At 32.9% G+C, this 16818-nt stretch overlaps 1 pseudogene; it reads left to right on the forward strand.

Annotated features, from left to right (window-relative positions):
• The window catches only part of LOC149555685 (uncharacterized), a 97286-nt pseudogene extending 92902 nt beyond the window's left edge, over window positions 1-4384 (forward strand).
• The last annotated feature ends 12434 nt before the right edge of the window (window positions 4385-16818 follow it).

Raw genomic sequence — 16818 nt, forward strand, 5'->3', positions numbered from 1 at the left:
ATTTTTCTACCGAAAGTATGCAATAACTTCCCTAATACTTATGCTTGAGCAATGAGATTTTTATGGTAGGATTACAACTCTAAAATGAACCTTCCTATGGAAAATGAAAATATTCTAAGCTCGTATCACAAACATACTTAAAATTGCAAGCTCCCATTAATAGTAACCACCCTATGTACTAGTTCTTATTAAAATACAAAAGACTGAAAACAAAATATTTTTGGGTGATGAAATATTGCTCTTACACCCAAGATGCTCCTACATCATTATTATCATGCAACCTAGGTTTTACCCTATTAGGGTTTTGATTTCCTTTTATAAGGATTGATTTCTTTGTTATTTATTAATTCACTTTTGATATTATCAATCTCTATTTTTTCTCATCAAGAATGTTTCATCTATGGATCTTGGCATTTCAACCTACATAGCTTTTTCTTCTCTTTTTCTATGATAGGTGTTTGCATGTAGATGATTCTTAGGAGCTATGAGGTTGATCTTTCAATCAACTTCATCATGGTATTAGAGATCTAGATCTGCATGCCCCTGTTCTATCTATGAGAGGTTTAGCCTAGCTTTCATATATGTGTTTTTTCTTTCAAAGGGTTTCATTTTTAAGAGTTATATTATATTGAATCTGGGGGGTCATTTATTTTTTGTTGACTTTGAACACAAATGGACATCACTGTTGCACTCAGAGTACCCAAAAACCCTTATTTTCATATTAAATTTGTCCAATTTGGACAAAGTTAAAATTTGAGGCAAAAAAAATATTGTACCCAGATTCGACACATTTCCTGAAGTTGCGATTTTGTGATTTTCAAGAATTTTTTGCTCAAAAATCAAGATTTTTAATATGGAAATCAAGATTATTTTACACAAGAATCAAGATTTTTTTAGCACAAAAGTCAATATTTTTGTATGCAAATCAAGATTTTTGACATGCAAATTGAGGCACTTTTGTATGGAAATTAATGCATTTTGGCTTGAATCCTAATGTAAATTTTGGTGTTGTTGGACACACTTCCTAGTGCATTCTAGCATGGATCCTGAGGTGATGATTTCTTTTCTACTTTCAAAAACCTACATGTGGTGTTTTGGCCATAATTTGCTCATCTAGACTCCATTTTTCACAAACGACATATCATCAAAAAGATAATTTTTAGCATTTCATAATAGTACAATTTATTTGGACATTTAATGATTTTTGTTTTCCATTTTTTGTATTCAAATTCAAAGGTTCTATTTTGCACTTTGGGAGACATATCTTGAGACATTCTATTTTCCAGATTCTACTCCATGCATATCCCATTCAATTTTTTACTTTTTTGCATTCTGGTGGATATCTTGGTTATTTTAGGTCTGGTGATTGATTTATTTATTTTTAAGAGGATTTTTCATAGGTTGTGCTATATCTTGTATCATTCTTATGTCTCTTTTGATCGTTGTTGATATCCTTTTGTATTATTTTTGCAAACACACTAAGATAAAGTGGCACTCTATTGCATTTCAGGATCTTGCACATCTTTTTGTTTTTTTGTACTCACACTACATTATAAAGTGGCTTGGGTGGTTTCATGTTGGCATATATTTGCCATATCCCTTTGTTAAGTGAGTGTTCCTTCCATGACATTAGCTTCATGATGCATCAATGACACACGCCATTATAGGTGTTTGTACTTCTTTTGTACTCTCGATGTTCATGGTTCTTCTTTCTGTAGAAGATTTTGTATTTAGTTTTAGTGTTCATATCTTGCCTCTCAACATTATAGGGGATTTATGTATGTTCTATTACTTTCTTGGTTTTATGGAGTAAGCTATGTATTTAGTATTTGATCTTATGTACTAGATGGTTATAGTGGCTAGATACTTATGCATTTTGGTGAGATGGATCATTTACCATATAGACATTCTTTCTTTCCTATTTTTGGAGGCCATGAAGATATCTTCCATCTTTGATTGATTAGCTCTTCAGACTTATTATTTTCTTCCTAGTCATGTTCTATGTAGTGGAGGTACTTGAGATCAAAAGTTTGGCAATGTTTGCAACTTCATGCTTCAGTGGTGTTCTTCATGATCATCTTTTGTTCCTATCTTCTAGAACATTCTCTAGTTTGGAGGCTTCTTTAGTCCTTCACTAGTTATTTTTAGAATTATTTCCATCTCTTTCTGGAGTAGGGTTTTTCCCATGTGGTTTTCTCTATTTTCTCCTCTTTTAAAGATTTGGTTCTGCTTAGGTACCTCATAAGGCCTTGTTGTCGCGACCCAAATTTACTTTCAATAGTAGTTTATAGGTTTTTAGCTACTCCCTAATTTTATCTTAAGGGGGCATGTTAAAGTAATAAAGTATTTTATTATTAATTAAATCATATTGATTTAACTATTAAGTCGCTTATTATCTCTAGTTTACTTAAGCTAAACTTTGGGAATATAATAATTAATTCTTGTATTAATCATTATCATGCAACCTACGTTTTACCCTATTAGGGTTTTGATCTCCCTTTATAAGGATTGATGTCTTTTTAATTTATTAATTCACTTTTGATAATATCAATCTCTATTTTTCCTCATCACGAATGTCTCATCTATGGATCTAGGAATTTCAGCCTCCACAACTTTTTCTTCTCTCTTTCTGTAATAGGTATTTGCATGCATGTGATTCTTGGGAGTTGGGACATTGATCTTTCAATCAACTTCAAGATAAATGAGATGACAGGACAAATCTCCCTAGAGATCACCAAGCTATGGATTCTCAATTATCTCAACATCTCTAGAAATTATTTGGTTGGAAGTATTCCAGGAAGGATTGAAAACATGTTGAGGTTAACATCTATGGATTTCTCCTACAACAATATTTTTGGTCTAGTTCCAAGTACAAGATAGTTCAATTACTTCAATGCAATTTCCTTCATTGGCAATGCTACTTTGTGGATCAAATTTGAGTGGACATTCTATGACAACTCTTCTCCAATGCAAGCCCATGTGAAAGGTTCATTATCCTCAAGTTTTAAGCTACTTTTAGTCATAGGTATTCTTATTCGTTCCATGACATTTGCAATTTCTCCCATCATTAAAGAAAGAGCTCTGAAGAAGGACAACACATCAAGGCAGTGGAAGTTGACTACATTCTAGACGCTTGATTTTTCTTGTGAAGATGTTCTAGAATGCATGAAGAAGACAACATTATAGGAAAAAGTGGAGCTAGAATAGTATACAAGGGCCTCATGCCCAATGGAGAGGAAGTAGTAGTAAAAATGCATCTTGGAAATGGTAGAGGAATACCCTCACACAACCATGGTTTCCAAGAAGAGATTGAGACATTGAGAAAAATATGCTATCAACATATAGTGAGACTTCTTGGCTACTACTCTGACTAGGAAACCGATTTGTTGGTATATGAATTCATGCCAAATGGGATTCTTGGGGAGATTTTCCATGGTATAAAAGGTTGTCATTTGCATTAGGATAGAAGGTACAAGATTGCACTTGAGGCTGCCAAGGGGTTATGCTATGCTCACCACGATTTATCTCCACTTATTGTTCATAGAGATGTCAAGTACAACAACATACATCTAGATTCCAACTTTGAAGCCCATGTTGCTGATTTTGGGCTTGTAAAATTCTTGCAAGACTCTAGAGCATCTGAATGCATGTTTGCAATAGTAGGATCCTATGGCTACATTGCACTAGGTAACTTGTTTTTAGTGTTTTACATGACACTTTCTCACATATTCTTTTCAAATGTATTTTTCTTTCTTTCACTATCTTTGATACCTGCAAGATTTATGAACTAGGATTTGATGCACAAAACTTGGTGGGTTCATGAAGTATTCATGTACAACACTGTTGATATATCAAATGTTGGTCAGTAATGTACAATGTGCCTTTTTTAAGAGTTAATCTATAACTGTTGATTCATGCATGTTTTATCCATAGTATGTGTATACATTGAAAGTGGATGAGAAGAGCGATGTATATAGCTTTGGTGTGGTTCTCTTAGAGCTAGTTACAATAAGAAGGCTAGTTGGCAAATTTGGTGATGGAGTGGACATTGTTCAATGGGTGAGAAAGATGATAGACTCTACAATTGAAGGAGTTCTCAAGATCTTAGATACAAGGCTCACTAGTGTTCAACTGTAGAGGTCATGCAATAGTTTACTTGGAAATACTTTGTGTTGAGGAGCAGAGTGTGGACAGACCAACAATGAGAGAGGTTGTGCAAATTATTTTTGAGCCTCCAAAGATAAAGCCCACCAATGTCAATGCCAATGAAGTCATGAAGGTAACTTCACCAATTGAAGACATCATGGAGTTCAAGGATTCCACAACATCTCTAGTCACTTCCCCACCTACAACTCAGCCCCCTCCTAATCTTCTTAGCATATAAGATATACCAATACTAGTTTGTTTGTTTTTTTTTTTTTGTAATGTGTGGTGGAAGTATTAAAAATTTTGAAGGAAAGGAAAGGAAAGATCTTTCTTGTAAAAATGGATAATGTGCATTTTGAATTTTCTAGTTGGTATTATTTTAATGTTGAGTCAAGGGGGGATTCATAGGTGCTAGTAGGAATGAGGTCTTTTCTTTGATCAAATAGAACCAATTTGAGAAGTCTTAGTGGTATTGAGAATTGTTTTTGCACAAAATGGTAAAATACTACCTATATTATACTAGCAATTACCTTTTACTTTAGCCTCTTCTACAACACATTGACTTTTTCACTTTCTACCATGGGTGGACATCGATCTCTCATCTCATTCATGGGTAGGCCAGACACAAAGAGCACATTATCTCGCCATTTTGTCTATAGAAAAAATTTGCATTATTCATCACAAAAATACAAGTACGGATAACTTTAAGAAACCCCTCCTAAAAAAAAAGCCTAAAATGCTAGCGAATCCAACACCTTAGGGGTAGGAAAATTTTAATATCGAGGGCAATTTTTTTGTTCCATATAGGGAAATAAAATATTATATGTTGGCAATATTTTTCTTGCCCTAGCAAAAATCATTTTAAATGTGGCAAATTTTAATGTTTTTTTTCACTGACAGATATATAAATGATGGCTATTTTTTCCCTTGCCAAAAATGTATCAATAATGTTAGAGGCGAATTACTTTTTTTGTACGAAAATGAATAATAATGGTCTTGGCTAATCTTCAGTGGTAAACTTAAAAATTGTTTAATCTGAAAGTGAAATTTGCACATGTATTGGCTAGTGACTGTACTGACTACTGAGTAGTGACTTTCATGTTTCAACTTGTGTACTGTCTTAGGTGTGTTTTTAATAATGTCGTAACATCATTATTTTAGTGTCACAATTACCAAGTCAACTATCACCACTTTTGATACATTAATAGTAAATACAATAGTTTTATTGACTGCTAATTAGTTAAAGATCAATGATAGTAGATGCATCTCAAGGCCACTCACTTGAAAAGACTTGGAGTCACACATAATTCTTCGAAATGGAGACACGTGAAAAATTTTTCATGGACATCATTAATCATTTTAGGCACTATTGACTGTCTGACATTAATGTTAGCACATTTTGGCATTTCACACACTTGAAAATTAGTAGGAATACAAAAAAATAAGATATGGAAGATCGTGAACGCCAAAGAATTAGATGCAAGTTGCAACTGTAGTCTACCATTAAATAGGCTTTTCAATTCCTCTTTCAATATCATTTCTCATATTCTAAATTTGGTTTGTAGCTCCACTTTGCAGAGTTTTTAGTTTCTTGAATCGTAGTCATGGATACACCAATTCGCCTAAAATGCACTAATATGGCTCTGCAAAAACTCTTTCTAGGCAAAATTCTTGATGATGTCCTTGCCATGGTTTGTAAGGTAGATGGTCAAAGTCCTTTTATCCGCCATGCTATATACATGGTACTTGGCCATGAACTCTTAAGAAATGATAAGAGGTACCATGTGTCCACGGATATTACCTGCCGCTTCCTCACGTCTCTTCTCGACCTTGGAGGCAAGCAAATAGAGATGCTGATGCTTCTGCATAATATTTTTAAGGAAATATTTTTAGAAGACGATGTCAAAATTATTATATTGGCCGAGTAGGTACCAAGGCCAGCTATTGGCATCCCTTTTATAGATGTAGCAGACAAGTGCTGGGAGGAAGGCATAGGGTGAATTATACATAAGTATCCTTTCTTTCTTGGCATGAACGAATGGCAACTGACTCGCCATCGAAAGTGGGTGCGGCTCGGAAAGGATTTTTTGTGAAAAAGGTTGTTGTTGGATGATGATGTCAGTGAGACGAACTTCACATGGCTAGACGAGTTCAGTGACATCATCTTCTCCAATAGATTCCTTGCGGACGGAATTGAAGATCTTTCTAATTAAAGGCTTCAATCCCTCGGCCGCTTAGCCAACTCATGCTTCTGGCCTCCCTGGCTCCCTAGTTCCCTATTTAGTGTTCCCTGTTCCCTTGGCCCTTTAGGGAAAAAAAATGTTTTGATTAGGGAAAAAGTATTTTTCTTTGGATTGGGCCTTGCCCTTTTTAGTAAATTATGAAATCGTAAAACCAAGCTGATTAGTGATTTAATCAACTATTTTGAATATGTAAGCTATGAATCAGTATTATGTACATTGTACAGTCTAACATATTATCAATGAAAAAAATAGTTTTTGGCTTCTCAAATTATTGTTCTTCTTAGTCTATGACTTTGTAAGTTTGCTTCAAATTTATGTGTCAAATTTTTATTTCATACCTATCTTGTCACCTATTCCTAACTTTTTTTTCATTATGAAATCTTTTAAATGATGAAGAATAGTCTATAAACAATTATCAGAATTTTCAATATATGTTAAATTTTATTAATTTATAGATATTATTTAACTATATTGTATTTTAATTTTGAAACTAAATAATAAATATGAATAAAAATAGAACATTTGCAATTATTTTTTAAAATTGTAATTATAACCATATCATATACATATAATATAATTAATTATACTATACTATATTATAATATAATATAATTATAATTTATAACCATATAATATTTATATAATATAATAATAATAACAATGAGTATGACCATCTCAGATAATCATGGATTCCATGACACATGTCATGATTTTGAATGAATCTGGGCAGATGGGAAAAGATTCCCCAAATTAGCCCAAACTTCATCCAGAGCCATCGATCTATCAGATTGAGTCTACTGTTTGAGATGGTCATTATATATTTTATTAAATTTATTATTATTATTATTATTATATTATTTTACATGGTTATATTTATATTTTATTATATGGTTAAGATTATATCATATGGTTATAATTATATTATATTATATTATAGTATAAATAATTATCGTATATGTTCTATTATATAATAAATAATTATAACATCTAATATTTATATAATATAATAATAATAATGACTCAAGTCATCAACGGCCTGGGAGGAATTTCGGACCGATTTGGGGAATCTTTCCCATCTCCCCAGATTCATCCATAATCATGACACGTGTCACAATTTCGGATGAATCTGGGCAGATGGGAAAAGATTCCCCAAATCGGCCCGAAATTCCTCCCAAGCTGTCAATGACTCGATGGTTCTTATTATTATTTTAATATTTATATAATATAGTAATAATATTTATTATTATTATTATTATAATAATATTATTATTATAATAATAATATTATTATACCATATAATATTTATATAATGTAATAATAATAATGACTCGAGTCATCGATGAAATTATTATTATTATTATTATTATTATTATTATTATATTATTATTACTATACCATATAATATTTATATAATGTAATAATAATAATAATAATGACTCGAGTCATCAATGGAAATATTATTATTATTATTATTTATATAACATTAATATTATATTAATAATAATAATAATAATTCTGTCAATGACTCCAGTCATTATTATTATTATTATTACATTATATAAATATTATATGGTATAATAATAATAATATTATTATTATATTATATAAATAATAATAATTATTATTATTATGTTAATGACTCGAATCATTATTATTATTATTATTATTATATTATATTATATAAATATTATATTATCTAATATAATATAAATAATATTATATATAATATTATATTAAATAATATAATATAATAACAATAATAAATTTAATAACCATTTGATAGTCTACAGATCGATGGCCCGAGATGAATTTTGGGCCAATTTGGGGAATGCTTTGCCATCTCCCAAGATGCATCCGAAATTGTGACACGTGTAACTTATGTACATCACTACATTATTTAATATTGATTTTGAGTCTTGACAATTTATTACGGTTAGATGTACATTGTATATAAAAGATAAAACCATTAATTTCTTATTACTTTCATTTTAACTATTAAACTTCAAGTATTACCTTTTTAGAGTATGAAGTTGAGAGTTCTGGATCTGTAAGACTAGTGTCCAATAGAATAGCCATAGGGTTTTCAAATTTTAAATTTTCAAAGACTGGCAAAATTTTATTTTGTGTTCTGATTTTTGAAGACTGAAAGTGTGAAACTTGGGTATCAGACGACAACACCAATTATCCAATCTCAATTCTAGGTATTTAATTTTTTTCAAAAATATTCCATTGCAATTTGCAGCAATAGAAATCTTGATTTTATTTGTCTTAGGTTTGCACTTTACAATTATTTATAATAGGGTCTAAAGTCTAATAACCAGTAGTAGCCAGGTATGGGCAAAACAAAGTTAAAAACTTCCCAAATGAGTGCACCCATAAAGGAAAAGAACACCATTATACAACTCAGACAAGTGCTACAAACCTCAAGTTTCACCGATGAATGTCATGATATTTTTTATCCTGTTATCCATGGAGATTCTGGAATCATGGCAATTAGATATTCATTGTTTAGTAAGTGGAAAGATCCCTAGAAGGGGAGAATTTATTACAAATATAATAGCAGTATTGGTGCATATACAAATAAACTAGCTGCTTTGGTTACTGGATTAGTAAACCTCACTATACCTGAAGTATTCCCTTGCCCTAAAATTATAATGCTATGCACTCAGAATTACGATGAAAATAGAAAGGCAATTGTAAACCAAAACACTTTGGAGGAAATTTTATCAATAACTGAGAGTGAATTTTTCACTCTGTTAGACCTAGGGTTAGGGTTTAGAACAAAAAGCTCTGATGAGTGCATTGACTTGGATAAACTAACTTAGACTTATGACAAGCTTGAAAGAAGTTTTCAAGATTCATATATTAAGGGTTTAATACCCTCAGCGTCCAATAGTAGTGTAACTGTTACACTGGACAAAAACCATAAGCCTCCTTATTAGTATGATATTTTTGTGCCATGGGTTCAGAATACTATTTCTTTGTTATCATTTTCCCTGGGATTGGATAGTAACAAGGAAGTGGGGGCTAGTGTTCTTGAAATGATTTATAATATCCATTGTCGAGGTCAGTCAGTTGACAATGTAGCAATAAGATATGATTTTGTTCAGTACATTGTTGAATCTATGCAACATAAATTACTAATGATTAAACAAAGTACAACTACAGGCAAGATGAAGACATTTAGGTTCACAAGTTACTTGTGCTACCTTCTTTTAGCAAAGCATCATCCAATATTTGAGACAGAGAACAACAAGCTTGATATTGAGGTCTATAAGTTTGATGAGAAAACCCAAAAGAAATCAGAGACACCAAGTCCAGTATATGAGTGGACACATAAGATGAGGATGACTGGTAACAATAAAAACTAAAACTATTTTGTAGACTTCTTTTTGGCACCTATTTACCAAAAAATCATAGGCACTACAATGCCTAGATTGCCTGTGTCTTGTAAAGATTGCATTCAATTGGGAAGTCAGATTCAATTGGCTGACTGGTTCTTCATGGAAGAGTACACTATCTTAAGGTTTTACAATTCAGTTGTTGAACCCTGCAAACTTCCAATGCATGTTACAGAAAGGGTTTTTGCACTAGAATATGTAAGCCAGATGGAGAGTGCAGATGAACTTTTTAGTGGACAACAAAAGAAAATGATATTTCCTTCCTTCTCTTTCGTAATTGGAGGCCTCACATTTGAGAGAAATGCTTTCAAAGTGGCAAATGAATTGGTAACCTTTTTTGGCTTTCATTTTGTTAGTCACTAGAATTATGATCCACTAAACATAATAAAAAAAAGACTTATTGCCAATGGGAACTCTGTGAGAAAAAATCAACACCAAGAGATGCCATTGATAGAAAATTTAAAAAACAAGGATTTGCGGGATGAGGTTAGGAAAGAGATGGAGAAACGTGCAGCAGAGAATAATATTTCAATGCAACAACTGTCATCCCAAATTATGACATTGCACATATTAGAGTCACACAAATTACGGCCTCTGACACACTTAAATTTCTACGAGAAAGCATCTGAACCTTCTAAGAAGTCTATGCTGAAAGCAATTAAAGAGGCATGCATATCTAAAATGTGGTGTCAAACCAAGATAACTAAGTTTTGAAAAATGAGGCAAAATTTGGGTGAACCAAAAACATCAGCAAATTTTGAGGAAATTGATGAGGATGACCTTTTCAACACTTATTGGGATAAAGAGCATCCAACTATACTATATCAACTTGAGAGTTGCAGTGACAATGATAGTCAAAGAGAGGAGGACCTCTAGTCTGATGCTGACATTCAAGGTATTGACAATTTCGGGTCAACCAGTGGTAGAGATATTATTAAACTTCAAATGAGTGATTCTACTAAACAAATGTATGGTAGAGGAGCAACTATGATACAAAAAATGGGTTATGTAGGTATAAGGCTCATTGGTGCAAGTGGTGATGGGATTTGGAATCCAATTCCAATGCCAAACCCACCCAAAAGAGGAAGTAAACCAATCATTGGAAGCTCTAAGATTGAAGATGATTCATCTAAAAAGGGAAAAAAATATTATACTTCTACTTTTGAAGGTCATCCCAACACATTATTTATTGAATCTTCAAATCCAGTTGTAGTTGATCCCACTGGCACTGGCACTAGCATGGATGAACCTTGTGCAAAAAAGAAAAAACTTATGACAATTACATTGCAAGAAATGTTAGCGGTTACTTTAGCAATGTATGCACCAGTGGCTTCTGTACAAAACCTTGAAAATAGTCCTAAAATGCCAGGATTTGGAATGAGCCATCTTTAGTATGTTGGCAATCCTCAAAATACAGTTGTAGGTGGAGTAAGTTTAGCTGGAGATGGAGGAGCATTAACATTCAACAATACAGTTGATAATTCACCTTTCAAACACTTAATTATGTCAGAAAACCTAGATTTTAGTTTGAACGAGTTTGCATCAAAGTTTGAATAGACAAGCAAAAGAAATAGGCAAATTATGAAGACTTTGAAAAGTGATGCAGTTGCTGAATGTCAAGGATCTACTAACAGAATATTTCCAACATATGATCCAAACAATGAAATGATGAACTTCATGGTTGTTATGCCCTTAGGTAGAGATAATAATCTACCACAAAATGTAATAAATCGTAACAATATACAAGTTACTAGTCTTCAAATGGATTTGTCAAAAGTAAAAAATATTGACAAAATCAATATATCAAAAGAGAGCAATAAAATGGTCTACTCTACACTTCTGAAAGTGGAGAGGGAAAACAAAAGGCTTACAAATAAAATAGAAAAGTTATAGGCAGACCTTGATAATGTGAAGGCGAAGGAGAAAGTAGCCAACAATAGGTTCAAAGAATTGCAAAACTAGATAAAGAAATCTTCTCCTACAGAGGCAACTGTCCAACAAGAAAAGATGAATGAACAAGTGCAATATTTGACTAAAGAATTGGATGAGTGCCAATAAAGATTTAAGAATGAACAAGCATCTACTGCACAATTGTTCAAGTCTGTAGAGAGTAGTGCACAGGTCATCAATCAATTGAAAACTGAGCTAGAATATGCTACCAAGGAAAATAAAATTTTGAAGGATGGATGGGAGAAGGAAGAGAAAAAAGTGGAGTCTAGGGCAAGTATGATTTTTAATTTGCAAAAGGAATTGGTGAATGAGAAGAAAAAAGAGGAGTCTACTATAGACACAATCCACAATTTGAACAACCAATTGGAGAATATGAAACAAAAAGAGTTGTCAACTACAAAAACTATTAGTGATTTGAAGGAGGAATTGGAGAATGCAAAGAGAATGGAGTCTAGTATTACTGCAAGCACTAACACAATCCACAAATTGAGGAGGGAATTGGAGAATGCAAAGAAAAAAGAGGAGTCAGCTACAAATAAAAACCTCAATTTGAGAAAGGAATTGGAGAACACAAAGAAAGAGGAGTCTACTAAAAGTCTTCATGATTTGAAGAAGGAATTAGATAGTGTGAAGAAAAAAGAGGAGTCCACTTCAAAGACAATCCATGATTTGAAAAGTGAACTCGAGGAAAAGAAGAAAAAAGAGGTAACTACTACAAATAAAATCCAAGATTTGAAGAAGAAATTAGAGGATGAGAGGAAGAGAGCAACTGATTTCCAAAGGAAACTAGAGGAAATGTTAAAAAAGAGTGAAAAAGAGATGTCTGAAATGAAGAAAAAGGTGGAGAATGTAATGGCAGAAAGTAGAACGACCTCTTCCGAAGACTATCATGTGAAGGATACTATAATAAACACATTTAAGCTTATCAAACAAGAAATTTGGGACAAAATAATGATGATTAGTGATGGTTTGGTTGAATGGCTTGATTTAAATAGAAATCTCAGAGTTGTCTTTGAAAATGTAAAAATTGATTTTTAGGCTAAAAGACAAATCTTCGCTAGTTCCTTAAAAGATCTTTCTGAACAAGTTCTCAATAAACTAAAGAGATCCAGTGATAGGGATTTGGAAAACCATGGAATAAAAACCACTTGGATTCTTGTGTAATTTCTGTTAATGTCTCTCAACATTGTGAAGAAGTAACGCGAATTGGTGAATCACTCAATTCTACTTCCAAAGAGTTGATGAAGATGAATAACACTATAGTGAACTTGCTTAATGTTGGATTACCAAATCCAGCTAACTTAGAAAAAAAAGTCATTGGAAACATAAATTACATGAAAAAGTTGCAGGGTAGGATGAATTCTGATTTAGGGGAATTGCCTGAGGAATTCACTCCAGAGGGAATTGCAAGTTGCAGCAAACCACTGTCAACAATGAGTGATGTTATAGATAGATTCCTCCTATCATATGATTCTATCTCTTAGAAGTATTTTTTATTGACGAGACTACAACTAATTAGCTACAACCTCAAAAAAATGGGGCTTCCAAATGATGCAGAATGGAGTACCCTAAAGAAATTTAGTGAAGCTGGGTCATCTTCTCAAATTGTTACTATTGCTATCAGTGGTAGTCATAGCTGATAGCACTAAGTAGTAACATTGTAAAAACTTAGTAAGTGATAGAACTATAATCATTTTGTTACTTGTTGCTCTTTAATTTCAAATTTTGGATTTAATTTCAACTTTGTTTAATATTAATTGTTACAAGAATCAAGAGCTAGCATATCAGGATAGCTAGGCAGTCAGGCACTAGCATACTATGGCATATCAGGAATCAAGACTCAAGAGCCAGCATATATGATCATATATACAATTACAAACTGGCCTATAGCTATTGTTTCTCCCTTGTATTTGCAAAAGGGAATTCATGATCATTGCAATTTGACAGAGTCATTTGCAAAGGGTTGTAATTGTTTGTAATTGACAATCGTTAAATGTATTATGTTATAGGCTGATTTTTAATTATAAATTATAATACAATTTGTTTTAAATAGAGCTTATTCTATTAAATGCATTATGTTACAATTTCTTAAAGAAACTAGAATCAATGAAAATCTTCACATATAAGTACTAAGCTTGTAACATCAACATGTTCAAAAATAAATTAAAAAAATTAAGCATCTTTAAAGGGACAATGAATGAAGACTATAAATTAACTTCTACAAACATGTTACATAATTAATTAGTAGCTAGAGTCTTAAATCAGAGCTACTAGCCTACTACTTGACTCGCGTAGAAGGTTGAGAAGCTATCGTAGTTTCCATTCTACTTAGACCGGCTCAGCATCACTATCATCAGAATCCTCCTCATTTATTGCATATAACATTTCATTATTTGTTGTATTTTCTTCAGATTCACTGTCAATGTCAAACTCACTATGCATGCCAAATTCAACATCTTCTTCATTGCTTTGACTTTCAATATCATGATATGAACCACTACCACCACCACTACCACTACCACTACCACTGCCACTACCACTACCACTTGTGTTTGAAATGTTGGCAATCCCTCTTCTTTGACATCACTTTCTCCAAATGCTGACGACCCTATCATAAGGGAAACTTTCTACCTCATACCTAGAATTATAGAGCCTCAGACAATTATCCAAATTTTTGTCTAATTTATTTCTAACCTTTGACTTAAGGAAGCCCAAAGTACTAAAAACTCTCTCATCCTCCACTAAACCCAATATCATTGTCAAACATAAATTGGTAAGCTTGAAATATTTTGGTATTGCTTCTCTCAACTGATTGCTCTTACCAAGGTTTTTCCAAAGCTTTGTTACTGCTCCCTCTTCATTTGGGTTCTCCATAATAGCATATTGTTCCCTCATTATGTTTACAAAAGAGTATGATTGATCTCTCAGTCAAGTTTCATCTAAAATTTCATTTATGGCAACTCCATTGATTACTTTAGGTGTGCAAAAATGCTGAATCAAAGTCGTCATCCTTCTTCAAAAATCAGTTGGACTATTTAGAGACCAATATTACAATTGACATTGCTTCCAGCAGTTCCTCTAGAGGGAATCTGAATCTAATTTCTGACGACAGATTGTAGAAAACTCGCTTGATAGAGTCAAGCATAGAGTCTTTGATCTTCTTGAAGGCTTCACTTGTAACACATGAAAGTACCTTCTCTGGTTCTGATTCAACTTCACTTCCTGCTTCATTAGGGTTGGAGTTAGGGTTGACGCAGGCATACTACTACATTGGTATGTCAACTCCATGTACCCTGGCATATACTTCATCATTTGCACCAATATGTAAAAAGTTCCCAGGATTATTCAAATCTGAGATTTCTAACTACTTTGCAAACTTTGTTTCATCTAATGGTAATAATCGGTACAGAGTATCCAGGCTACTACATGTCATTTTATGTAGCTTATTATATTCTACAATGTACATAGCTCTTTGTTGAACCTTTTTTATAATATTTCTCATGCCCTGTAGCATGGGGAGAATAGCTGCTAAAGTTAAGAGTACCTTAACATTAGTTAGGCTTGAATATAGCTGAGGGAATCTATCTCACATAGAGTGGATTAGTCCAAGAAATGATAGGTATTCAGACATTACTCGATGCACTAGTCCATCCAAAGAGATCCATCTGGTATTAATATCTTTAAGAAGCTTCTTCCTATCAGTAAGTCTTGTAGCAAAGTGTTGAAATTCCCAGACTCATTTCAGACTTCAACAGAAGTATTGGTAAATCTCTTTGATCAAAGATTCCACTTTACTTACACAACCAAAATTGCTGATAATTCCAAAAGCTAGATTCATTTGATGGGCCATGCAATGAATGGGAATAGCATAGGGTGTCAAATCATTCTTGATCTTTTTGCAAAGACCGACTTTATGACCTTGCATAACCGAAGCACCATCTGCTCCAACATAGACCAACTTTTTGGCAATCTCCATGCTATCAAAACCTCCAAATTCAATTAAAGTAGTCTTTAATAATTCATATAAGTTTTCATCTGTCACACTATAATTCAATTTAGCAACAGATAGTAGAAATGGTTGACGAAAAAGATTGTTTACAGTATAAACATGCATCACACCCAGGAAGTTTTATAAATTGTTTGTAACTTCATCTAGAGACAATGCAATGAAATCTAAGTTTTTTATAGATTTCTTCATATCTTCTATTTCAACCTGTGCAAGACATTTATCCCATTCCCACTTGCTGTTTATCGACCAATGACTGTTAGGATAGTTTCAAGTTTTTAAAAAATGCAATAATGCACTCATTGTAGGGTAGTCCATCATAGAGCGTCCTCTACTCAATATATAAAAGACCACATCTAATTGAACTATTTTTCCCATATTTTTCACTTCCGTTGCTTTCCTAATGAAATCTTCAATGGAACCTTTTATTGTAGAATGCTTATCCCGTATTTGCTAGTGTAACTCATATATTTCAGCATTCCTGATATGCAGATAGTTCTCCTTTGTTTTCCAAGTTAGCATGGATTTTTTGACTCCATCTATAATTTCCTTCTTGTAAAATTTACCGACATGCTTTTCTATGGTATCAATTTTAAGTTACAGCCTCTTCTCCTTCTTTTTTATCTTTGTGCAAATCTTACATCTACATTCTGCAGGAGGCTCACCATCATTTGGTTTGGGCACTAGTTCAATGAACCACTACTTTTCCACCATAACTGAAAACCCCTTTTGGATAGATCCTAGTGAGATCGATCTTTCTTTGATTCAAATTTTCTTTTCCCCTTTCGTGCATGAACCTGATTTATGGAATCAATTTTGGTTTTCTTAATCGACTAGTCTAGGACTGACTCCAACTCTATTATCTCAGTTTGTGACTCCCTACTCAGGGAAAGTTCCTCCAAATCTTGTTCAAGTTTGTCTTCGACTAAGATATCAGGTTCACCAACTTCAACTTTAATACTATCTAAGGGTCCAACTTGTAATGAATCTCCTTTTTCAGTAACCATTGGAGATCTAACTTGTGAATCTTGTTTGACATGGCAAACTGATAAAGGCTGCAAAAAAATATCAA

The sequence above is a fragment of the Cupressus sempervirens genome, chromosome 5 (genome assembly GCF_028749045.1).
Source record: "Cupressus sempervirens isolate cs-2001-9-10 chromosome 5, ASM2874904v1, whole genome shotgun sequence".
Lineage (NCBI taxonomy): Eukaryota > Viridiplantae > Streptophyta > Pinopsida > Cupressales > Cupressaceae > Cupressus > Cupressus sempervirens.